The sequence below is a fragment of the Onychostruthus taczanowskii genome, unplaced genomic scaffold (genome assembly GCF_017590055.1).
Source record: "Onychostruthus taczanowskii isolate IOZ18803 unplaced genomic scaffold, ASM1759005v1 scaffold22, whole genome shotgun sequence".
NCBI lineage: Eukaryota > Metazoa > Chordata > Aves > Passeriformes > Passeridae > Onychostruthus > Onychostruthus taczanowskii.
Genome location: NW_024499462.1, coordinates 7,693,996 through 7,715,059, shown reverse-complemented (window position 1 = coordinate 7,715,059; position 21,064 = coordinate 7,693,996).

Sequence of the window (21,064 nt, the reverse complement as noted above, 5' to 3'; positions counted from 1 at the left end):
CAACAGCTCAGAGCTTTTGTATTTTGTGTGTGTATATGTAATATACAAACCAATATTAACACTTTGTAATTTATGTGTTGTATAATACAAAACCTGTTTGGTCACAAAATCACTAATTTTGGGGAAAGCTGAAAACCCTAAGTGGTGAATGAGATTATATAAATGAGACACTTATAGTAGCTCAACAATTGCCATGGGAAAGATTGCTCCACCCACCCTTAAATTTGCAGTAAAATAATACAGTCTTACAGCTCCTGAACAGGGTTATGTTTTGACTGTATTGATGTCAGAGCTGTGTTGTGACAAAGATTCCTGTAAAACTGTACAGAGGCCAAGCAAACATGGAAGTCTGAACCATCAGATTAGACACCTGTGTATTTCCATAGAGAAATGAAATATATTCCTAGTGCTCTTGGGAGGCTTTGTTACAAAATCATAATTCATTGCATGTGTTTGTGGTGTGTCCCATGTATCCATACAAGTCTTTTTGATGATAGCCTGAGACTGGAATGCCGGGGGTTTGACTAATGAGATAACCTTTGCTGTCAGCAGCAGCAGTGATATCTTTTTACGTAAATTCAGGATGGTATTTTTATAAATATATTTGCAAACACAGAACAAATGTATGCAGTTATTGTCGAGACTTTTGTACAGGGAGTACTGCAATTTCACCTACCCCATTTTTTGAAACATTCTTTGGAAGATTTTCTGTTTCCTTCTTTTTCTCCCTCCATTCATTCAAGGGCTGTTTTATTTTTTTTTCCCCTTATTACATGCCTGCTAATCATGAAGAATATGTAAATAAGACACAATTAATATTCAGACCCACTCTATGAGCTAAATTAACCTATTTTGTTTGGAAGATGAACCTGATTATCTTTTAGCAATGGTTAAAATCAAGGTTAGGTAATTAAGAGTTTCCTGTAGGCTCAGGAAATTATTTTAGTACAATCCTCCTGAAAAAGTCCCCTGAGCGAAGAAAGCTGGAATTAAAAATGCAGACAACCTGAAGATGATTACTGCACTACTAATACTGCAGCTTGTTTTTCAAGTCTTCATTAAAATATTTACTGTGATGGTTCAACTACACACCACAGTCAGCAATGGACTACAGCATTTATTTATTTTTTTCCTCATTTTAAGCCCATTTTAAAAGGTAGAGAAAACTATACCTTGGTTAAACCAGACATTTTACAGATGTAGTGAGTGTAGTTTTTAGATACTGTATAGCAATAAGGAACAAAATGAAGTTCCTGCTGATAGCTCATAATTGGAAATTGTTTCCTACAAGAAGACAGTAATTGTCCTTCTATTCTTTTACTCTGAGAAAACCACTCTTTAAAAAAAAACCAAAAACAAACCAACTTTTATTTTTGTTCCCTACTCCCATTCCCCTTTTTATAATTTTCTTTGTACTTTTGATTTTCCTGAAAGGAATCCTCAGATCCTTAATAGGTAAATTAAAAGAACAAGATAAAACTGTGCTGAACTTTTCATATTAGAGGAGATGGGACCCATGCAGCTCTTAAGTGTAAATAGGAGTAATCACTATAGGGTTATATTCTTCTTTATGGTGATAATCACAATTTTAGCAAACATTTTGGTTCATATTTCTGAAATCGAGTGTTTTTGAAAGCACAAGAAAGGTCTTGATTCTCAGAAACCTTCTGAAGATCATAGTGCAGCTAGCATAGTGCACTTGAAAAGTGAAAATTTCTTTCTAATAACAAAAGGCAAACCATTAGTTTTCCAAGAGTAAGATACTCAATTTTGATTGTGTTAAAAATAAGGTAAAAGAAGCATTCCATGACAAATTTTTGCATGTGTGATAGAGATTATACTGCATTTCTTTCTTAAAATAAATATGATGTCTTCTTAAGATGGCAAAAATGTGGGCAGTTGCTATGGGTAACACAGGTGAAAATAATGTTAAATTTTTTATGTCCCAAGAGGGCTCCAGTGGCAGGGGATCATTTAATATCATTTCCTATGAGTTAATTAGACCTCCAGTTAGAGAAATAGTCTGCAGTTCTGTATTCATTAGTCTGACAGTTGCAAATGAAGTGCTTACAGTTTGTGCACCGTTTAATCCCAGAGCTATGGAAATGTGGGAGAATGTGGAGGAAGGCCCTCCTGCTCTTATGCGTTCAGAACTTTGGTAGAGAAACAATGTTGAAGGAATATTGAATGCAGCAATAACAAAAGTTGCCAACTCATTTTTCTGCAGTGAATGTGGTTACTTGCTTTGTGGACATTTAATGCAACTTTTTATTTATTTTGTGCAAAATAAATATATTCCAGGAAGATTGTGAATGCTCTCACTTCCAAGCTGTTTTCGTGATAAATGAGGTAGCTTTCTTCCTTTCAGGAGTGAACCTATATTTTGGATCATAACAGAGCAAAAGTGTAAGTTTTGAAAAATTTGTGTTACATCTGGGGAAGTGCACTGGGATTTGAAGTGACCAAATGTCCCTTCTGAATTCAGTCACACCTGATCACAGATTGTGACCTTGAGAAAAGACATTTCAGTCTCCTTCAGTTGAAAATGCAGGAATATTTTTGTTTTAATACTTAAATGAGTTAAGCCATTATTTTTTCAGCTGAATTTCTCACTGACTTTTAAATAAGTACTGCATTAATTCCTACCTCATTTGCAGGGTGGTCAGTTCAGTAATGGTTATGGGATTCCATTAAGTCATGTTGTTGTCTAAGAAAAACTAAAGTTAGTTTGTACTGCAGCAGTGAAAACAAAAGATATTGTTCAAGGGCATTGACACAATGAAGGTCAGCACATTGCAGGCTGTCAGATGTGCCAAGTGTAATATTTTGACAGAGCAGTTGACAGCATCTCTGAATGGGTTTTTTTCCTGGGAGCTCATAAAAGATAATGGTGGTGAGCAGATGTCAGAAGCATAGAGGGTTTTCTGAGAAAGGGAGAAGAAATACTAGGAGAAATGAGGAATACATGAGAACAGGTGATCACAAAATTAGAATGTCTGCAGGCTGGCAGCCACAGGAACAGATGGAAACCTTGTTCAGGATGAAGTTGAAAGGAAATACAGAAAAAGAACAGATTGTCTTAGAGTATAGTGCACATATGATCTCCTGTACTATACATATGTAGGTGTGAATGCAAAAATAAAAGGCAAAACCATGCTCTGTGGATTTAAATGTTACAGAACTCTACAGTGCTAAAGTAAATTGGCCCAATTCTTACCTGTTTCTCACTTTTCAAAGTGGACCTAAAACATTACTATACTGCTTTGGTTTGACCCCTGAAGTTTTAGCTTTCATATTTTCCAGATTCTGTACTGTGTTAGTGTGTAACTCTGAACTTCATATAAAGTGTTAGCAAGTTCTCCTCACAGTTTAGTTAGACAAAACAATCCTTTTCCAGCCCAAGAAAACCATTGCAGCTTGAGGCCCAAAAAGTTCAAACAACAGCAAATTGAGGAGAGCAATCTGGAGGATGGGACTTCATAACCTGAAGCTGTAATTGGACTATTAACCCAAGTATGTAAATGGACCAAAACTTGTAAAAGTGTGAAAACTTGTGACTTTGCATCCATCTTGGGTGTAGCCACAGCCAGGCTCTTGTACTGCCCAAGGCGTATCCTTTGAATGCCTTTTTAGTAAATCCCTGCTTTATTCCTTTAACAGTGTCTTGCCTCTGTTCCAGGTAGCCTCTCAAGGCATCAGATCCATTAAAAAAATTACTTCTGAAAGGGCAAACAATGGAGCAATAAAAAATTTAACAAAATGTCAACATGAAAGAGATTTGCATAATTGGAATTTTGTTCAGTATCTAGTTCCATGAGGAGAGTTCTCCCAAGCTGAAAAGTTATATTTCGGGGATATTTAATGATGTGACTAAGAAGAATAAGGAAGGGAGAGGTTTGCCATCCTCCTTATAGGCATGGTCCTATAGATATGAAACACTGACAGGGCTGCTGTGTTAGTGGGACTCAGCTGTGGGAAGAGAGCTGAAGGATGCAGGCTGCCAGAAAGACTTCACTGCCACAACATTCTGATTCTCCACGAGACCCTCCCAGGTCAGCTAAGCCGGTGGTATCAGTGAGCCAGGTGCTCAGCTGCCTGTGGATCTGCAGGGTGAGAACAGGCTCTCCTGCTATAGCAAAGGCATGGGGCAGTTATGTTCATTCCAGGCTGCAAGGTGTGGGGATAATATGGTAACGGGAGACATGTGAGTGCCTTTCTTGCACTGATTGTTACCACCTGGAAATTAAGAGAGAAACTCATGATCCTCTGATTTCTCAGGGCCTGATTGGATGAGTTTGCAGGCCCCAGGTGAAACACAAGTGCATACTATTAAAAAACCTTGTAATAATTACTAAGTGACCTCCATGAAGACTCAAGAGAAAGGTAAGGATTCTTGTGTCTCACTTGTAAAAAAATCTTTTTTTTTTCTTTGCTAGAAGTGTGCTAATGTAGAATCCTGTCAGCAAATTTGCTTTCATTAATCCAATATGAAAATGTCTCTGTGTTAGCTGGTTTTCTGTGTGTCTCTAAAACTGTCCCTCCCCATTGTCCCTGTCTCCCCCTGAATCTTTGAGTCTCTGGTAGCACAATAGGACTAATCTTATGTAGGTCACCAGTGTTTCAACCAGTTGTTCTCAGCACAAGTACATGGATATTTTATATTGTTACAGAAAATGGGTTTTGCTATTCCCTTCAACACAGGCACAGGAAAATGGGGAGGACACATCTTTGGATATGTCTGCAATATTCAAGTTAATAACTTATTAATAAAACCCACTCAGGCTGGTGTGCTGCCTCTGAAACAGCAGAGTGATATTCAATAGCAGTTACTCTTACTGGTAGATATGATCAAATTGCAGGATGTTCCTTTGTTAGTGACTGCCTCTTTCACACAGCCCCTTTCCTCATCTACTGCATCTGCTTACTAAAAGTAGCTATTTATAACTTCTCATTTCAAGGTTAAAACACTTCACAAAGGTCCATGTATTTTCTACATTAAGCAGGACTGAAGACAGGTACATCCTGAGTACCCTTTTTTCTTGTACTTAATATTATAGTGCCGTGTGACAAGTCCACTATTGTTGCATGAATGTTACGTAGATAGCGCTAACTACAAACATGGAGAATGAGAAAGGTTTTGAGGACCTTGAAAGGTGAATATTGTTTGTGAAGTAGTATTTTATTATATTATTGTTACAAGGATCACATGAAAGTTTAGGGACACTTCTATAGTAACAGATTTATCATGCTTATTTGAAATTACAGTTAAATTTATCCATTATTATTTTCTTGTGAGATGAAAATGGAGGGAGTTTTTTACAATTATTAAACATTTTCCTACCTAAAGAGTGGCAGTACAAGCTGCTTCTGTGAAGGAAATCAGGGTACACACAGACACATATAAGTAATAGCAAATGCTTACATAGAAAGGGAGACAATGACTTTTTCTCTCTAATAAAGCAAACTACATTGAATATTCTGTGAGAATTCATCAACTTCCTGCAGTTCTGTGCTTTGGTGTGAGTGTGGTAAGTGGCAGAAGTTGCAGAGCCAGGCTGTTCAACATTGTAGTCCAAGATTACATTAAATACAGAGGGATATAATATATATCTAATGTCTTCCAGGATAAACTTGGCAAATGTAATTTTCACATCTAAGGGAATAGTGTGTTCAGAAAATGACTTTTAAGGTATCTAGCAGAACATATATATTTTTGCTGCTTGACAGTAGTGTTGTTTTGCTCTATGAGTTCTCTTATATCATGGGTTCCTTGCAGTATTTTTCATTATCTCAGAATTTTATCACATGAGGAAAGAGACACCTTATTTTAGCATGTGCCTTTTGGGGAAAAGGGTAGAGATGGAACTAACTTCCTGCACAGGGAGTAGAATAGACTTTCTCAGAATTTACAGTCCATTTTCTAAAGGTATCTTTAAAGTAGCTAGAGAATAAAAAGAAGATTATTCAGGGGCATTTTGAAGGGTATACATGCCTATATTCTGTATTGTACAGTTCAGTGCTACTGCTCCAATTTCTGGTATCTGGCACTCTGATTGACTGCTACCCAAACTCCTTTTTAACAAACGGAATGCCTACAGTCATACCCACCAATATAAAATGCTGCTTGCTAATGACCCAATCCACTAAAAACCCATCTCCACCTGCTTGCTGATAATCCAGATAAGGAAATCTCTACTTTAGCTTTTCACAAGCTTTGGTGTCAGTCTACTGTCCCTACCCCCTACCTTTGTGTTTTCTCCCTTTATTTTTCTGATTGCTCTCCACTCCAGTTCTGTAAAATTGGTAGGTTAAAAAAGCTCTTAGATGCTAGCTTTTTCCTTTTATTTGTTAAGTATATTCTGTATTAGACTATGGAATTGTATTAGGGAGAAATCAGGTGAGCAGAGGTGTGTGGGCAGCAGCTTTCAGGAGATGCAGAGGCTCCCACCGTGAAGATATTGGTAACCAGATTAGCCACACATGAAATGAATTTCTTGACTGTGTCATATTTGTTTGTAAGATTTAGCTACCCTCTGCAGTTTGCTGTGATTCCAGGCCCCCTCTGTCTGCTCTTGTGGCACATGTAGCTTTGCTGTCTGTAGAGAGTCCCAAGTAGCAGATGATGATTTGGATGAAAGGGAAAGGTGAAAAAAGTGAGGGAAAGAGTGGGAGGAGAGAGAGTCTGGGGGAAGGGAAGGAGTCTCAGTGGTTCAAGTGAAGATGCAGTGAGGGATGATGAAAGAGGAGGAAACAGCAGGGAGAAAATCCTCCCAGAATGAATCAGCCGCTGCACCCCTTGGCAATCCCAGCAGTGTCACTACATGGCTGCGCCAGTCAAACACTCCTGTCCAGGCTGCTCCCAGGGACTGGGTGGGTGGGGCAGCCACGGCCCGCAGTGCTTTGAGCAGATTTCATGCCACTACTTCTGTGTCACCTTACTTTAGGCTAAATGCCTCTGAATGTGTTAGGGAAAACCACTGGAAAAAAATTAATATGATTTTTTTTAAACGCTGGAACAGCAATACATGATGAAATGAACTTAACTGTACCTGAGGAATAAAAGTTTTGCTGCCCAGCATGCTGTCATACAGGCAGTTTAATTAGGCCTGTTTAATATGGTTTGGGATTCCTGGTTGGGTAATAGGTACTGCATGAAAATCACTGTTCTTTACATCTTGTTTAGGTATTCCGAATTCAATTATCATTGGTGTTCTTTATAAAAAATAATGTAAATTAAGCAGAAAGAAAAACAAAGTGTGATCTGTGAAGGGATGTTTAACAATTGAAAGAAATAAACATTAAAAGTTTTCTGCAATATTCACTTGCTTATTTAGATTATCCAGTTTCTTGAAAGTGTTTGTGAAGATGTTTTTCATAAAAAAAAGAGGGAAATGAACACATTAAAAGAATCTCTGTATATTGGTGAAGAGATGTGTAATATATCCTACATAATGCACATAATCATCATACATAGACTATCCTATGTAATGTGTATATGCATATAATACTATATATATATAAATACCAGTCAGTTTAAAACATTGAACAGTTGTTTGTGAGTCTGAGTAAGGCAAAGAGGAAGTTTAGAGAGCTGTCCCAAGAAGGAATGTGCCTCTTTTATGTGTTGAGATAGTTTAAAGGATGTGGTTTATTACTAAAGAGTGGTTGCCTACAATACTGTAGTAGTCCTGAAAGTGCACAGGCCTGTCCTACCAAAATTAATTTTACAGTTATAAAAAAATGTAGTAGTGGCAAATCTGCCAAATAATATTTAATTTATCTGATAAAATATGAATGTAGATTTTTCAGGGACTGAAAAGTGCCACTTTTATTAGAGTTGTGTGTGTGGTTTGGGTTTTTTGTTTGTTTTGGTTCTGTTTTTTCCTCCTAATTGGTACTTGTAAAAGATCTACAGTATTGCTAAGAGACAAGTCACGGATGATATGCTGAATTACCCTTGGTAAAGATCATGTGAAATGTATCTCGTGTTTAATCAGCTTTATTCAGGGGAAGAGCTGTGCTAGCCTACAGAAATTACATATAACATTGTCTAGATATTGACATTCTGTTTTCCAGTAGCTCTGCCCTCATTAAGAACTAAAATGCAACAAAACCCCATACGCAAACACCTTCACTCTAATTTCCTAAATAAAACCTTGAAGACAACCTTTCCTGTTTTCTGTGCTGACAGTCTCACCCTGCAGCTTTTCCTGGGGAAAAAAAAAACCCAACCCTTCATTTTGATGTGGTCTCATTCTTTCTTTGATATTTAAGGAATTTGAGTGGAATATGGTCCAGAAGATGAGTGGATAAATGGTAGAAGCTGTGGTCTTTTGCTGATAATTTGTTCTCTACTGCTTTTTCCTCAGTGGAAAATTAGAAAAAAATGGGCAAAGGATAATTTCTGTAACAAATTATACAAAATATTCAGTAATTTATCTTTTTTTTGGCCTGATTTTTGGAAAAAGACATTTTTGATTACTGGAAATAACAGAAGATTCATCCAAAACTTCATTATTAGAAGACTATACATTATAAGATCAAGTTCTCATCCCACATTTTCCCATGGATTTTCAAAGAAATGAAACTAATCTATATTCTGACAGCTACTTTAGAGAGAAGCGAATTCTCTGAGGTTAGGAGCATTTGGATTGTCACTTCTTGTATCTACTGGGCGTGCCATGCAACTCACTCATTTTACTCCTCATTGAATACATATTTTGTTTGTCACTTATGAAATGCATTCTGTTGCATCATGAGAATTGAGTTAATGCTGTTTTTACAGTCCCTAACTACTTTTCAGGAATAAAATATCTTGACTAAGTGTAACCAAGGGCTATAGCCTATTGGGGTGCCCTCAGTCACATTGTGAGTGAAGTGCTGGAGTTCAATTCCTGTCCTAGAGAATGCTTTCACAAGGCTTGTGTGGGAATGTGTATAGCTGAACAATGGGGCATGATATTAAAAAGTGGATTTTTGGTCTTTGTGGCCTTTAGATTAGGATCTCTCTCTGTTCTAAAATTTAAGGACACATTTCTGCAGCTGTTCACTTGTCAAAGGATGCAAATCCATCTCTTGTTGCATTCTCCAAAGCTTATTTGCATCTAGCTATGTTTGACTTCTCGCTGAGCACTGAGGGTGTTTTTGTTCTGCTTACCAGTTCTGTAAACTGTCAAGCATGCACAGTTTAGATTACACAGCCCAAATATTTTTCAGGGACAGATATTAATTGAAATTTACAGAAAAAAAGAATTAACGAGAAAATGAGCACCTGTACTGGAAAATATCTGCAATATGAATTTCAGGGGTGTGAAGCATACACAGATTTGTTTGGTATCAGTGGTAGCTGAGGTTCTTCAGCATCTCTAAAAATGAAGCAAAAGAACAGTTACCATGGAAATGTTATTTTTGTGAGTGCTAACTTAGGTGGAAGACAGGTCAAGATAAAATGTTTTGGAAAAAAACAAACAAGGTAAGTTTCCCTTTATAGAGTATTTTAAAGTCAGTTTTGGCTCTAAATTAAACCTTTTGTGCAATTTGAGTTGAAAAAACCCATTTTTGTGTAATCACAATAATTCTACACATTTTTCAGGTAGTTTTCAGACTGATCTGGAGGCACACCTATTTTAAAAGTAAATAGTACATAGTAGTTTCTTAATTAAAGAGAATATATTACAAAATGAACTAGAAATGAAAAATGGAAGTAACTTTAATTGAAAATATATCTACCATAAAGGGTGACCTTGACCTGCATTTCTAAGTGTTTTTTATATATACATAGATAAGATGTTAATATAAACCATGTAAAGCATTCTATTTACATGAACTTTTGTGAATGCTTTTTACAGATGTGTAAATTGCCTAAAGTGTAAATGGAGAAAATCCCTCAGTAATTAATTAACAAAGAATACTTATATGACTCTTATGTTGTTAATTTGGATATATTTACACATTCTGTATTTGTAAAAGGGTGGAAAAAAGTCAGATGAACAGTATAAAAATTATTTAGTAGGTGCCTCCCTCAGGAATTGTCTTTATTAGCCAATACAAGCAGACTATAGAATTTAGGGTGAAGTGCACAGGAAGCCCCCAGAATCTCATTTGCTTCCTTTGGCTGGTTTGAGTGGGGAGCATCACATGAGCATTTCAGATTAATTTATTGCCAGCCAGTGTTAAATTACAGCCTGTGACAGGACCAGAGCTGCTTTGTCAGAGAGGGCCTGTAAATTACAAAGCTGCTCTCACCAACAGTGGGAACACTTAGAGGATGACCAACTCAGTATAAAGTCCCATTTCTCTTTGTATATTTAGAAGTTGTTTTTTGGGGGGAAACTGGCAAGCTTTATTTTGAGTAATTTTATTACAGCATCACAAAGGATGTGCCTGGAGTTTCTTTGGTAGCTAGCCTTGAGTTTAGAGGGTAGCTCTAAATAAGATCTCAAGCTGGCTTAGATATTCACCCTCTAAATGATGGTCTTGCTAGTGTGGCTTATGGCAAAGTTTGTGAATGAGCCACACACTCACTGCTGATCAGCTGGAGTGAGAGTCAAACTGTAGGCAGCAGGAACCATCAAGAAGTTTGAGGTTGAACAGAAAACAACTCTCATGGTGAACATGAAATGATGAAGGTACCAGTGTCACACCTGTCCTGCAGGAAGGGAGAACAAGCTGCAGTTTACTGTTTCCCCCAGTTTAGTGATGGAATTTTCTTCCCAAGGTTACTCGCTGGTTTGTGGCAGCTTGCAAGGGAACTAGCACATTATGGATGGCAGGGATCTGGAAGGTGATAGGAGCTACAAAACTGTCAATAGAGATTAATATGCAAAACAGCAGAGGGACCCAGGAGACTCGAGCAGCACAGAAGATTCACCATTTTCCTGAATTCAGTTCTTTGCTCTTTGGGCAACCTGCTTCTGCTACAGCCAAGTTTCTAGAGCTTGTTGGCAGCTCAGTGTGCATCAGGCAGGCATTGGCTTCTGCCAGTACTTACTTATGCCAGGAGATTAATCCCACATCTTGTAAGGAGAAGGAAGACAAAGAAGCATCTTGTTCCATAGACATTGTGGGGTGTTCTTCATCCACAATAAAGAACTAAAACTTTAAACTATTTGCTTATGCTGTCAACCTGGCAGTGCATGGACAGGTATAATCAGACGAAGAAAGATTCCATTTCTTGTACAAGAACACAAGATTGCAACAGGAGAGCCTATCTAGGCAGACACTCAGGAAACCACTGCAAACTTGCAGTCCCTTTAATAAGGTTCCATTCTTCAAACTTTCCTGCTTGCAAACTCACATTTGTAAAAGGAAGCCACATCTCCTCTCCAGCTGACCTACAAATCTGCTACTTCTTTTCTTTCTCTACTCTTTTCATTTGGCTTTTTTTGTTGTTTCAGTGTTGCTTTGTCACCCGTAGAAGAAGGCATTTGAATAGTATTTTACAGTGCATCTATCCATCAGCTTCCTTTTTGCTCATAAAGGGAAATGAACATGACACAAAAGGGATTCTGGTTGCATTTTAAAGAGCTAAGACTTTGTGGGATTCTGCTACTCAGATGCAGCCTACATAATGTGTTGGGGAGGTTGCAGAAATAAATGTTCTCTCTCATTAAACATGTGATTTCTTTCAGAGATTCTTTTCTTTTCCTAAGCAAAAGCCACATATCCAAGAAATATATAGAGAGATAACTTTTCTTAAATCTTTTAACTTGACAAACAAGATGAATCAGCTGTCATAATATAGCAACAAAGAAGATTTCCCTGTAATAACGACCATTTGTATGACACAAAATATTTAGAAGATGCTTTGGTAAAGTAGGTGAGGATATCATTCCAGAAGTGAGTATTTTACTTGCTTTGAAGGACAGAAGAAACAATGTGGTAGAAAGCCCAGGGGCAGCACCAGTCAGCAAGGCAGGAGTGTGTGCTCCAGGCTCGTCCTGACACTGCTTTGGGGAGCAGCAGTTCCTGGGCTGGCAGGTGCACACTTGCTCAGGGCTGCTGGTACTCAGGAGCTGCTGCTCTTCTTGCCACTCCACCTTTCCACTGTATAACGTTAAATAAGGGTTTGGTGGAGTCAGGCTCGTCCTGACACTGCTTTGGGGAGCAGCAGTTCCTGGGCTGGCAGGTGCACACTTGCTCAGGGCTGCTGGTACTCAGGAGCTGCTGCTCTTCTTGCCTTTCCACTGTATATGTTAAATAAGGGTTTGGTGGAGCGCATAGTTAGAACAGGGCACTGCCTGGCATACAGAGGACAGCCTTATATGAGCCACTCCACCTTTCCACTGTATAACGTTAAATAAGGGTTTGGTGGAGTGCATAGTTAGAACAGGGCACTGCCTGGCATACAGAGGACAGCCTTATTATGAGCAGCCCATTTCAGGGAGGAGGAGGAGAAGAGCTGATGAAGCTGTTTAAGAAAAACAGGACTCTTATTTTAAACGGTACATGTCTAAAGTGATAGATTTAGGAGGAAGGGGTTTGTTTAGAGGAATAAATAATAAGATTTGGACAGCCTGAAGCAGAGGCAAAGGTGAGTTTAGAGAAATCAATCTGTAGAAAAATAATTACATGCTGCAAACTCCTCAGCAAAATATTTTTTTCTTTATTACTTTTATAATTCACTATTTCAACTATACCTGTAAGATATGTGCTATTTTAGGCTCCAAAAGCGCATGTATCCTCCCAAAACTGTAACAGGAATGGAAGACTGTGACTGGTTCCCTGAAACAATGCTTCCTTCTCTACTGTTAGTCATTCTGTCATGTCTAAAATTAGTTCTGGCAGAGTCCCAGTTTGTAGTCAGTTATGGAGAAGGGGACATGGTAAGCTCAGTTTCATGGTTGTTGAATAAATAAGAATACATCAAATTATAAACAACACAAAGCAATAATTCTAATTTGTATTATTTTACAGAGTATGCTGTTTAATTACAGCTGGAGGGAAAGATTGTTTTGCAGCCATAAATTTTAGGGGTCCCTGGGTTGCCCTGGTACTTCAAGATATTAAAAAATTATTCTTTTGGCTGTGAAAATATTGCTGTAGTGTTTATGTGGTACTTCATACTGTTAATAGAGGTATTTAAAATCAAAACAGAGCAAAAAAAATCAAAATTCATTAAAAATCTCAAGTGGGGCTACAGTTAATTTTGCCATTTTTCTTTTTAGGTAATTACAATACATGTATAGATTTCTGCAAATCACTGTGTAAACACTTTCTCTCTAAATGTTTCCCTTTTTCAGGAAATTTAGCAATTCCTGCTGTGCGTCTGTAAGTTTCGACCAATCTTGCATGTCATGGCCCAGTAAAAGTAAAGATTGTCAATTAATAAAGAATCCCTATTTAAATTATTTACTTTTTGTACAATGCACTTACACTTCCATGTAAATAATTTTAGAGGAATTTTACCTACCTAATTCTTTAATCTGTTAAATTAATTATTGAGTGATCATCTAATTAAAAACTACCCCAACAAACCAAACCACAAACTTCAGCACAAACTCAGTCACGTACAAAGAGTGCAAGCAGTAGCTGCCAAAGCCTGGCATCACTCTGCAGGGTGTAATTTGTAGAAATGCCCTACTGATTTCAGGAGCACAAGGAAGACTTAAGTGTATGCAAGAGTAATAGCTTCAAAATGTATAAAATATTTCAATCTTACTGAAATATAACAGAAATAACACTTTTGATACAAGACCTGTTGCATTCATGAGACTTCACATAATATTTTGGAAACTTGAATTTCACTGTTTCTCTGTGATTTTCATGTAGGACTGGAGTCAACAAGTTGTGAGAGGAAAATTAGATTCGGGGCACTATATTCTTCTTTCCTGTGCATCTCCTACAACCCCTTGCATAAATGCAAAGTATGAATAAAGTACAAGTAAATCAGGATGGGAATGAGATAACAAATTTCTGCAGAGTCACTTACAATACTTCTGGGAAAGACACCAACATCTAATATATAAATTATTATTTAATATTGACCCAAGTAATAGACTCTAAGAAAGAAATTTACTCCAATTCCAGACTATGGGGTTCAAATTACCTGAAAAATCAAATTTTGCAGGTCTGAAGTGGGGGAATCACCAGTAAGTCAAATAAACTAGGGGTTTTTTCACTATGATTTCCAATGCATTGGTACAGTGCTTTAGTATTTTTTATTACTTTTTTAGTTTTCAGACTAGGTTTCCAACAACCTGCACTGGATTTTCCTTTGGAGCATTATGATGTAGCACTTCTGAAATATATAGTGATAAGCTAAGCTTGGGATATTTAAGAAGGAAATTCTGTAACATTAGAAAAAATTAGACAATTGCCTTTTCTCTGGCATCTTGTTTTCTCAGTGTGTGGTACTTACTTTGCCTAGAAAACAGTAGGAACCATATAATTTTGGACATTCATTCCAATGTATCAGTGACAAACATATCAGAATCTTGAATGAGGAGCACCAAAAGCAATTTTCAAATGACTGTAGGATAAAATGCTGATACAGAGCAGCTACACCAAACATCCTGTTCCCTCAAGTGATTTCTTTCTCGTTGTTTTTTGTTCCTGCAAGATCTGTAAAAATGGTGCTGGCAAATCTGCAAACAAAGAATTACTGTAATCCAATCTGAACACAACAAAAACCCCCAATCTGACTGTAAGAAAGCATTTCCTAAATCCTCTGGGGTTGAGCAAGGCATAATCCTTGTTATTTTTGTCAGATGACAAGAAGCAGTTTTAAAATGCAATTGCAGTGAGATAGTGGCTGGCAAACCTGGAATGGGTGCATTTGTTTCTGAATCCTTGCATAACAGACTGAGGCACTGCTTTTAGGCAATGATAACTACAGGCACTGAGAATCTTCAGGTTTTTCTGGATTAGTGTTTTCTTCCATATATTTTCCAGCAAAAGGGCACATGTATGCCTTGATTTGTGTGAGCTGCTTTATTTCCATGGAACCTCTCTCCTTTTACCAGCCCAATATGTAAAATAGAATTTTCTGATATAAATGCAAGCCCACAATGTCTTGCTGTCATTGGCATCTGCAAAGTTGGAGAAATTTTTATATGAGTTATTATGAATGGATTAAAGGGAAATCATGTACGTGTATAGAGAAGGGCATAAGCAAAGGGGTTGGAGCAAGAATGCTTTTAGCAAAGGCCATCAAAATTAAAATGATTCAATTCATACTCAGACTAAAGCAGCAAGTTCAGGTCCTTTGATATTCAGTGAGCCACCATTGCAAGGCAGAGTATTGTTATTACTTGCAGAGCTGGGATGATTAAGACCTTATCTAAAGTGACCAGGAGGGCACTTTCTGCAACACAGCCTTGATTCCTGGTCTTGAATAGAGTACAAAGAGGAGACTGAACCTCATCTATTCTTTTACATATGAAAAATTCAAAACCAGAACACTTGTGGAGGAAGTACCTGTCCTTAGTTTTCACATAATCACGTTTTTTTTCTGAATAAGAGTTTTTTTGTTTGATTTTGAGGTTGTTGGTTGGGGTTTCTTTGTATGGTTTTGATATAGGTTTTTGTTTGGGATTTTGTTTGGTGGGGGTTTTTTTTGGTGTGTTTTATTTTTTGTGGGGTTTTTGTTTCTTTATGGTTTTTGTTTGTTTTGTGGTTTGTTTTTTTTATTTTTTTATTTTTTTTTTAGTGCAAGCATTTAATTTAGAGAAGCAATCTTGGAGGGCTTTTTGCAAGTCTGTCTTTCCACAATCAGATTGCTTGTAATGTCTTTTTCTTCTTCCACTCCAACCTCATCCCCCTTCTCTTAAAATCTAAAAAGAACCCACTCCTATTTTAGGCTTATAGGTTTGTAATTCTCTATCCTTGACCCTATCCTTTTTTACCTTTTTTCCTTTTGTGTTAGGGATAAAGCGTAGTGTTTGAAATGGCTACTGAGTGTAGTAGTTCTGAAGTTGTGACTGAAATACAGAGGAGAAGTTATGTAGCGTGTTATCTGCAGCTTTGTCATCACTGCCCAATGGGTATTACAGCAAGTTAAGAAAGACATTTATAGCTTCATGGAAGGAGACTGCAACACATTTGGTGTAAATGTGTAGGGGTTAATGAGAGCTTAATTATAGTAAATGGAAAAAACATTTGCAGCCTTTGCTGGAGGAAATGAATTAGAAATGACCAGCTCAAGAAGGCCATAAGGAAAATAATCAATAGTATTAAACCAGAGAAAATGGCTTATTCTGATTCTTAAAAGAGCAAAAAAGGAAAAAGAGTTGTGTTAGTATTGGAAATTATGTACTAGTCAGATGATAAATTCTATTTTCAAATTTTATAATGGACAGCAAGATCAAAAAGTCCTCATTTAGTTTCCAGTCTTTGGCCCAAAGATTTCAGTTTAGCAGGTGTACCAGTGACCCATAGTGATCTAATCTAAGTGTTATTAGAATTACAGTACTGTAATGTGGGGGTATAACTAATACAAGAAAAAAGAACAATTACAGCAATTAAAAAGAAAATTTTTAATTTTCTGCGCCACAAAAAAAAAAAAAAAAAAAAAAAAAAAAAAAAAAAAAAAAAAAAAAAAAAAAAAAAAAATCCCCCCCCACAAAACTTTGATCAGATCTAGATTTCAGAAAGAAACAGAGAGAAAAAAAAAAAGAAAAAAAAATTCCCCCCCTTCAGCAACTTAGAATTCATTAAAGTAGCAGAGAAATCACTGAGTTCTCAAAACCTGGTACTGTGCCCCTGCAGAGAAGAAATCCTGATAGATTTAAATGAAAGAGATCAAAAAGAATCTTTTGTGGCCAAAGAGAAAGAGTCATGAAAGAATTAAAGGAAGGCATTGGGCAAGAAGAAAGTTAAAATCTGTGGAAAATGTAATAATATTGTCTTAGACTCAAGTAATAACATGCAGATTCTGAATTGGAGACCTCTTAATGCAAAGGTAAGACTACATAAGCCAAATGTAATGCAAGACTGTGAATGAGTCTGACATTTCTGGTGATTATGGTGCAGTGACAGCAAATACTGTCTGAAAAGAACTGAAATGAGAATAATGATTATACATAAATGGAGAGAGGCTCCAGCCAATATTAGAAATCTCACAGACAACCTGCAGATTGGGTTTGATTTTGTTTCTTGCAAACTCTGTCACAAGAGTTTGTGTCTAGTGAACTCCAGAAAGTTTGCTACATTCTAGTAATGCAGATCTTAAGAACAGTCAGACTGATAGCTGCTAATGATGACAAAAGATAAACAGAAAATAAAATTGCCCACATCACTTTGTCTGGAGACAAATCAGAATTAATTCAAGGACTACAACCTCCTTTTTTATGGAATCAGGAAACTCCCATGTGGATGCCAGATATGATGACCATGACAATGTTTCAAAAGGTCCCTCAGTGGTTGGTTCTTGTACCTGTTTTAATCAGGTCTTAATAACAGAATTATTCAAAAATTGCTTGTGTGCTAGTTGAGGCTGTGTTGTGCTTATCCTCCTGCCCTCTTGATCCGTGTTAGAATTTCATTGAGCCAGCATGTCAGAAGTAAGGTTTAGGGAACAGATCTGTGACAGGAGACTGTGGAAATGAAAAGTGTGCTCCAAAGTCATGTTAGGCATTCCAAACAAAACTACTGGTTTGGGACTAGGCAAGGACAAAATAAAAATTAATATGGTAATAAGCTGTTCCAGTGAATTCACTATGTGTGCTGAATGCAGCTGGTTAATACTCTGTGGAAACACATTAAGTGGTGCTTTGGACAGCAAGAAAACCATGATGCAGAATGTATGTTAAATAATGAGGGAAGAGATGTATGGACAGACACTCTCTTGTACTGGGGATAGTGGTGGTAAAGACAGGGAACCAGACCTGTGTGTGGCAGGAAGAGCAAAACATGGAATACTAATTTGCAGGGGCTGGTGTGTTTTCATTGCTCTTATTCTATTTTTGCAATGCCAGTGCCCAAGGCTAAGAGAAAATTTCTATGCACCCTGGGTACAAAGTGGGATCTAATCCTCCCACACAGGTGTCTGTTTGGCCAGGTCCTTAATTTCCTTACTATCCAAAAAATAAAAGACACACTTGAAGAAGTTTGTATGTTTTAATGAAAGGAAGCGAGCTAGGCTTTAGTACATAAGAATATCTAAAAAATACAGAGCTGCTACCCAGAAACATTATTTCAGTGGAGCTACTCGAGTGTGCCAGAAGACCTGTTCTTATTTAAGTGCTGTTATATGTTGAGGTGTAAAACCAATAAGCTTTACTGTCTCTTCACACAATGCTATTAAGGTCAGACTACTCTAAGTTACATAAGATTCTTTCCCTGATGATGTTTTTGCCCTTGTTTCCTCTATTACATTTTTGGCATCTCATCTCCCTGTGGGCCTTTTCTTAATTTTTCCCTTACTGAGATCATTTGAGTTGACAATTCTTTTATTATAAAACTCACAATTATGGGCTGTTTTTCTTAACTCTTTGGGTCTCAGAGCAATGGGATGACTTGAAAACCTTGCTTTCTCTTAAAAGCCTCAAATAATTGAAATTTTATCCTTGATGATTTCAAAGTGAGTTTTTAAATTGCAAGGTAGAAACTCAATAACTGTAGAAATCAATAAACTTTGTTTTAAAGGTGTTAAATTTTTTATGCCAGTAGCATGATAATTTTGGTGTTTATGCATTTCAAGATAAACATGTTATTTTCTTTAAATGTTTTACATATGAAAGGCCTTAATGGAATAAATCTGTGTATTTCTTTTGCAATAGGTGTTGGAGCAGATGTGGTTTGCATGCATCGTGTTTGTGTAACATTTTGTGGATGCATCATATACTTGAATCTCTAAGAAATTGTAGATGCAGATTTGATTTTCAGAGCAGACTATCCAAAGAGAAATGGTGCAGTTATTCATAATTGCTTTTATGAGAAGCTGTGTTCCAAAGTTTGAATGTCTTTCTGGGTTGAAGTAGTAAAGAGTATCTCTTGGCATCTGTTCCTTGCCAAGGAGCACTATTTCATATTTGCAGTATTAATTTTTGTTACAACTTTGTGTAGTAACACATTCTTTCAACACTGGCCTCTATGTCTTGGGAGGAAAGACTTCTTATGTCCATGTTGCTCAGAAGAAATGTCTCTGACATGATTTTGAGGGAGTGTATGCTCACACTGGACTTCACTGCATTTACTGATGTTGTAGAGAGGTAAATCCCAGTTTGTTAGTGTGACACAAACTCACCTTGCTGAATAATCAGACGCAGTAACTCAGAAATAAAACTTTGCAGGGCTAAGGCTCATCTTGGCATAAGCTCCACAAGTGGCTCCTTACTTGTGTAGCTTCCCTTGTTTGAAATCTGTAAGTCAGTAAAGTGGCAAAACTTGGAAAGTTTCAAATGATGTAGCAAACACATTTTCCACTGTGTTCTGAATAGCTGGTGTGTCAAACCACAAGAGCATGTAATTTTTAAGTTAACATTCATAGTGCAAATAAAATTGTTTGTGATGACTCTCTGTAAAGTTCTTTTGCAGTTAAATTTAATTTCCCTGTCCTGGTTTGTTCTTAGTTAATAGCAAGTGAATGCTGCTAATAACTCTGTTTGATCACATTGGTCTTGAAAACTTAAGGATCATTTCTCCTTTGACTTTAGTCTAGTTTCCAATCAGCATCTCTTACAGTCTTATACAACACTGCTCCAGTTTTACATGAAGTTTTATTCAGTGAATGAGCCAGTCCCTCTGAAAGTCACCTTTTAACGTTTCTTGCAGCTTTCTTAAGAGATTAGGTGTTTCCTGAAGGACCTGAATGCAAATACTTGCCTGGTTTTAATTGTATTGATACTCCAACTGTCTGATACTTGTGTGACCTATTGTTGTTCATAGATCACATGCTATTAATACAGACAAGGAAAAAAAATCTCCTGTATATTGCTGGGCTGCCTGAGAACACTGAAATAATAATAGGTACAGGGTTTCCAGCACGAAGTTCTGTGTAAGTCAGTATAAATTCCTCTGTAGATGAAAAAGTCTCGATAAGTGCATTGTCAGCTCAAAAATGATACCTTTTTTTAATTCCTGAAAATAAATACTGGCAGCTTGTATGCTGTGAATGCAATGGGAAAATATGCAGTTCTAAAGAAAACTTTTGGAATTGCAACAAATTCCAAAAATCCTTACATCTACTTCTTTTAAATAGATGTCGAGTGATACTTTGTATTATGATACTGTTGAGAGAGTTTATAGCCACCTATTTGATTGTAAATTATGTTCTCAAATATTCTTTAAAAATTTTAAATTGCTAGATGATTTACTGTTCTGTGAAGTTTGTTGCAGCAGTTACAATATATTTTTTATCACTCAGGAGATTTCCTTTAGAGCGAAGATCATATTTCTTTGCTTTCCATTGGCACATATAAAAAATGCAACAGAAGAAACTGCCTAGTCATAAAACACCAACTGTTCAAGATTGGCATAGAGAAGAACTACAATAAATGTTAATTGATAGGGAAAATCCAGAGGAATTAACAATCTGCAATATTGTCCTGTAATATAATAAAACCCCAGCCTGTAGAACTCAAATTTTGAATATCAGATACCTTAATCCATTTGGAAATCACAGACCAGGAATTTATTAAAGAAATTGTTCTGCAAATAATAATTATTATCAGAAAGAGAAAATTCTGAACATATAGAAAGAAGTTATTCAAGGGTGGAGTGGAAGTAAGATGGTTCATTTAGGCAGCCAGCATCCTGATTTACCTTGAAATCATGTGCCTCCCTTTAGCCTGGTTCTTTGTCTCTTCCAGTTCTGGTTTTGTGACTTGCAGTTGGCTACAAGCAGACCCACCTGTCCCGCACCTGTGTGTGTATTCACATCAACTCTGTCTGAGCTGGCCTTTCTCTTAGGAGAGCAAAGTGTCAGTGGTGTTAGAAAAATGCAATGTGTGCATGTGTGTAAATATTTAAAAATAATCAAAAAGGTGTGTGTAAATATTTTATACATGGGCGAATAGAAAATGCAGAATTTGATTCTGCAATGGGAAAACGAATTTTGGTAATTTAGGGACTAATGAGAGTCTTGAAAATGGTTGCGATTAAATTATGATAGAACAACAATCTA